The following is a 6,574-nucleotide window of genomic DNA, read 5'->3' on the forward strand; positions in this document are numbered from 1 at the left end:
CCCCAATAATTAGAATATCATATTTCTTCTTGACAGTAGGAAGAGGAAATTCAAAACCTCCAAATATAATCGATGGACTTTTTCCAATAGAGTTGATACTATGAACTTGAGGTTGTTTCCTCGGAAAGTGTACCGTGTGCTCATTACCATTAACATGAACAGTGACATTTCCTTTAGTGCAATCAATAACAGCCCCTGTAGTATTCAAAAAGGGTCTTCCAAGAATAATAGACATACTATCGTCCTCGGGAATATCAAGAATAACAAAGTCCGTTAAAAAAGTAACATTTGCAAGTACAACAGGCACATCCTCACAAATACCGACAGGTATAGCAGTTTATTTATCAGCCATTTGCAAAGATATTTCAATGGGTGTCAACTTATTCAAATCAAGTCTATGATATAAAGAGAGAGGCATAACACTAACACCGGCTCCAAGATCACATAAAGCAGTTTTAACATAGTTTCTTTTAATGGAGCATGGTATAGTGGGTACTCCTGGATCTACAAGTTTCTTTGGTATTCCACCCTTAAAAGTATAATTAGCAAGCATGGTGGAAATTTTAGCTTCCGGTATCTTTCTTTTATTTGTAATAGTATCTTTCATATAGTTAGCATAAGGATTGGTTTTGAGCATATCAGTTAATCGCATACGCAAAAGATAGGTCTAATCATTTCAGCAAAGCGCTCAAAATCCTCATCATCCTTTTTCTTGGATGGTTTGGGAGGAAAAGGCATGGTTTTCTGAACCCAAGGTTCTCTTTCTTTACCATGTTTTCTTGCAACAAAGTCTTTCTTATCATAACGTTGATTCTTTGATTGTGGGTTATCAAGATCAACATCAGGTTCAATTTCTATATCATTATCATTACTAGGTTGAGCATCATCATGAACATTTTTATTAGCATTATCACTAGTTTCAGGTTCATTACCAGACTGTGTTTCAGCATCAGAAATAGAAATATCATTTGGATTATCAGGTGTTTCAGCAATAGGTTGATTAGAAGCATGCAAAGTCCTATCATTTTTCTTTTTTCTTCTTTTTAGAAGAACTAGGTGCATCTATATTATTTCTCCGAGAATCTTGCTCAATTCTTTTAGGATGGCCTTCAGGATACAAAGGTACCTGAGTCATTCTACCACCTCTAGTCATAACTCTAACATCATGATCATTATTCTTATTATTCAATTCATTGAGCAAATCATTTTGAGCTTTAAGTACTTGTTCTACTTGAGTGGTAACCATAGAAGCATGTTTACTAATAAGTTTAAGTTCACCTTTGACATTAGCCATACAATCACCCAAGTGTTCAAGCATATTTGAATTGTATTTCAATTCTCTACCAAAATAAGAATTAAAATCTTCTTGCTTAGCCATAAATTTATCAAACTCATCTAAGCATGGGCTAGTAAACTTAGTAAATGGGATTACAGCTTTATCATATCTATAGAGAGAATTTACCTTTACTACCTGTGTTGGGTTATCAAGACCATGAGTTTCTTCAATAGGTAAAGGATTTGGATTATATATTTCTTCAACAGGCAGTAAATTAAGACCATGTATTTCTTCAAGAGGAGGTAAATTCTTAACATATTCAGCTTTAATACCTTTTGCTTTCATAGATTTCTTTGCCTCTTGCATATCTTCAGGACTGAGAAATAGAATACCCCTATTCTTCGGAGTTGGTTTAGGAATAGGCTTAGGAATTGGCTCCGGAGGTGTCCAATTATTTTCATTTGTCAACATATTATTCAATAGAATTTCAGCTTCATCCGTTGTTCTTTCCCTGAAAACAGAACCAGCACAACTATCCAGGTAATCTCTGGAGGCATCGGTTAGTCCATTATAAAAGATATCAAGTATTTCATTTTTCTTAAGAGGATGATCAGGCAAAGCATTAAGTAATTGGAGAAGCCTCCCCCAAGCTTGTGGGAGACTCTCTTCTTCAATTTGCACAAAATTATATATATACCTTAAAGTAGCTTGTTTCTTATGAGCTGGGAAATATTTAGCAGAGAAGTAATAAATCATATCCTAGGGACTACGCACACAACCAGGATCAAGAGAATTAAACCATATCTTAGCATCACCCTTTAATGAGAACGGAAATATTTTAAGGATATAAAAGTAGCGAGTTCTCTCATCTTTAGTGAGCAGGGTGGCTATATCATTCAGTTTAGTAAGATGTGTGACAACAGTTTCAGATTCATAACCATGAAAAGGGTCAGATTCAACCAAAGTAATTATATCAGGATCAACAAAGAATTCATAATCCTTATCAGTAACAAAGATAGGTGAAGTAGCAAAAGCAGGGTCAGGTTTCATTCTAGCATTTAGAGATTGCTTACTCCATTTAGCTAATAACCTTTTGAGTTCATTTCTATTTTTGCAAGCTAAAATAGATAAAGAAGCTTCTTGATCAAAAACATAACCCTTAGGAATAACAAGTGATTCTTCATCATCACTTTCATCAGTTTCATCAGATTCAATATTTTCAATTCTCTAGCTCTAGCAAGTTGTTCATCAAGAAAATCACTAAGTGGCACAGTAGTATCAAGCATAGAAGTAGTTTCATCATAAGTATCATGCATAGCAGAAGTGGCATCATCAATAACATGCGACATATCAGAAAGAATAGCAGAAGCAGGTGTAGGTGTCGCAAGCTTACTCAAAACAGAAGGTGAATCAAGTGCAGAGCTAGATGGCAATTCCTTACCTCCCCTCGTAGTTGAGGGATAAATCTTGGTTCTTGGATCTTTCAAGTTCTTCATAATGATAAGCAGATATATATCCCAAGTGACTCAAAAATAGAGCTATGCTCCCCGGCAATGGCGCTAGAAAATAGTCTTGATAACCCACAAGTACAGGGGATTGCAACAGTTTTCGAGGGTAGAGTATTCAACCCAAATTTATTGATTCGACACAAGGGGAGCCAAAGAATATTCTCAAGTATTAGCAGCTGAGTTGTCAATTCAACCACACCTAGAAACTTAATATCTGCAGCAAAGTGTTTAGTAACAAAGTAATATGATAGTAGTGGTAACAGTAACAAAAGGTAACAATAGTAAAAGTAATGTTTTTGGTATTTTGTAGTGATGATAGCAATAGCAACGGGAAAGTAAATAAGCAAAGAACAGTATATGGAAAGCTCGTAGGCAATGGATCAGTGATAGAGAATTATGCCGGATGCGGTTCATCATGTAACAGTCATAACCTAGGGTGACACAGAACTAGCTCCAGTTCATTGATATAATGTGGGCATGTATTCCGAATATAGTCATACATGCTTATGGAAAAGAACTTGCATAACATCTTTTGTCCTACCCTCCCGTGGCAACGGGGTCCTTACGGAAACTAAGGGATATTAAGGCCTCATTTTAATAGAGAACCGGAACAAAGCATTAACACATAGTGAATACATGAACTCCTCAAACTATGGTCATCACCGGTCAGTATCCCGATTATTGTCACTTTGGGGTTAACGGATCATAACACATAATAGGTGACTATAGACTTGCAAGATAGGATAAAGAACACTCATATATTGATGAAAACATAATAGGTTCAGATATGAAATCATGGCACTCAGGCCCTAGTGACAGGCATTAAGCATAGCAAAGTCATAGCAACATCAATCTCAGAACATAGTGGATAGTAGGGATCAAACCCTAACAAAACTAACTCGATTACATGATAGATGTCATCCAACCCATCACCGTCCAGCAAGCCTACGATGGAATTACTCACGCACGGCGGTGAGCATCATGAAATTGGTGATGGAGGATGGTTGATGATGACGGTGGCGACGGATTCCCCTCTCCGAAGCCCCGAACGGACTCCAGATGAGCCCTCCCGAGAGGTTTTAGGGCTTGGCGGCGGCTCCGTATCGTAAAATGCGATGATTTCTTCTCTCTGATTTTTTTCTCCCTGAAACTCAATATATGGAGTTGGAGTCGAAGAGGCAACAGGGGGCCCACGAGGTAGGGGGGGCGCGCCCCCACCCTCGTGGAGAGGTGGTGGGCCCCCTGGCCTTCATCTTTTGTAGGTATTTTTCTTATTTTCCGAAAAGTGGCTCCATGAAGTTTCAGGTCATTCCGAGAACGTTTGTCTCTACAAATAAATAACACCATGGTAATTCTGCTGAAAACAGCATCAGTCCGGGTTAGTTCCATTCAAATCATGCAAGTTAGAGTCCAAAACAAGGGCAAAAGTGTTTGGAAAAGTAGATACGACGGAGACGTATCACAAAGCAGTCTCAACGCCCATGTGCACTCATGAGAAGCTCACACGGGATTCAGGTCATGGACTCAGTGAAGATGAAGCTTTCAGATATCGTAGTATAGTTGGAGCTCTTCAATATCTGACCTTGACACGGCCTGGTCTGTCTTTTGCCATAAACAAGGTCTGTTAGTAGTTGTCAGGACCAACTGATGCTCACTGGGAGGCCGTGAAACAGATCTCGCGGTACGTGCGAGGATCACTATCCATTGGTTTAACCCTTCGGCGATCACCTTCCACTCTTCTAAGTCTCTTTACTGATGCCGATTTGGTGGGCTGCAGCGATGATAGGAGGCCTACGAGTGGGTTTGCGGTTTTATTTGGACCCAACCTTGTATCATGGAGTGCATGGAAGCAGCCAACTGTGTCCCGTTCATCCACTGAAGCTGAGTACAAGGCATTGGAGAATGGGACTGCCGAAGCTACTTGGCTACTGTCATTGCTAAGAGAGCTGCGAGTTCCTCAGCCCCGAGCTCCTATGGTGTGATGTGACAATCTCGGTGCTACATATTTGACGGCCAATCTAGTATTTCATGCTCGCACTAAGCACATTGAAGTTGATTTTCACTTTGTGAGAGAGAAGGTCGCCATGGGAGCACTTGATGTTCAGTTCGTCTCAACAACAGACCAAGTGGCGGACGCTTTCACCAAACCTCTCACGAAAATCATGCTCAATCGATTACGAACCAATCTGAACTTCATATAGGTTAAGATTGCGGGGGAATGTTAACACAATAGTATTGAGTTAGCCAGGATACTAGTCAGTTAGTATAGTTAGTCTTTTAGTATCTCCTATAGCTTATCTAGCACGATATAGAGTTGTTCCTATCTGGCCAATGTTTATCCGGCCAATGTTTGTTGTAACAAACTCTCTACCATGTATATCTCCTGACTATAAATACAAGACCAGCCCGAGGCAATTACTCATGGCAAATCACCTGTTCCAACTCTTGGTTTCCCTACTAGTTTGATAACCTTGGTTTCATATCTAAGGGAAATACCTACCGCCGCTGTGCTGCATCATCCCTTCCTCTTTGGGGAAATACCGACGTAGCTCCAAGAGATATCAAAAGGAATTTCTGGCGCCGTTGCCGGGGAAGATCTTCAACATATACCAGGTTCCTAATCACAAATCTCATCTCCTTGCAATTTACTTTATTTGCCATTTGCCGCTCGTTTTCCTCTCCCCCACTTCACAAAAAAATCCCGTTTTATTCGCCCCTCTTTTTCTGTTCGCCGTTTTCTAGACGGATCTGTTTTTTGTGTGCAATCTTGTTTGCCGTTATTATCATCATGGATACTTCTTCCTCTATTGCATGCACTCCTGAGAACGAGTTTCTCAACTTTAAACAAAGGGAGGAGAAAATTTAAAAGATGCTTGGTATAGGATTTGCAATGCACATAATAGATCTATCCATAAGCAATCTACTGTTGTTCTTCTTCGTTGCTTTTATGCGGGCATCACCACTTGGTATAGATTCGTCCTTGATACGGTTACCGGTGGAAATTTCTTGATGTGTCTCTCTCTTGATGCTTTCAATGCTATGGGAAAGCTAGTAGTCTCACCACCCCTTATGATTAATGAAACAACTTTGACTCTTGAGCATGTTATGGAAAGATACATATTTTGCTACTAAAATTGGGTCAAAGGCGGGAGAAGTTTTTAAGTTGTTAAAGAAAAAGGGGACCATAATTCATGAAAGAATTGAAGAAAGTCCGTCTCAGATTGATAAATTAGAAGAAATCTTTAGTAATTTGAGCACGGCTTTTGCTTCCACTAAAACTATTGAAAAAACTCCCGTAAGGATTGGCAAGACTACTCAAGTTTCTAAGAACAAGGGTGCAACTTCTAGTAATAGTAAAGAGGATCTTAGGATGATTAGCATTCACCCGGGTTTTGTTGAAGTTATAAGAGATCCCTTTGGTAAGAATGAATTCTTTAAAATTGTTCCTAGGAGTATTTTCATTGAAAATCTTTATGCTAAATCTTTGAAGAATTCTAAGTGTTTGATTGAAGAATTGAACAAGGATGACAAAACTTAGATCCTTGCTTTATGCCTAGCTAAGGTCGTAAAACTATAGTGCTTGTTGGGAGGCAACCCAATGAATAAAATTTATTTTTGCTTTTTGCTTCCTGTTTTTGAGTGATAGAACAATTATGCTACTGTTATGATTGTGTTTTTATGTTTTTATTAGTGTTTGTGCCAAATAAAGCCTTTAGGATCTTCTTGGGTGATAGTTGTTTGATCTTGTTGAAAAAACAAAAACTTTTGCGCTCACGAAAATAATTCTCAT

Source organism: Triticum dicoccoides, chromosome 1A (assembly GCF_002162155.2).
Source record: "Triticum dicoccoides isolate Atlit2015 ecotype Zavitan chromosome 1A, WEW_v2.0, whole genome shotgun sequence".
Classification (NCBI taxonomy): domain Eukaryota; kingdom Viridiplantae; phylum Streptophyta; class Magnoliopsida; order Poales; family Poaceae; genus Triticum; species Triticum dicoccoides.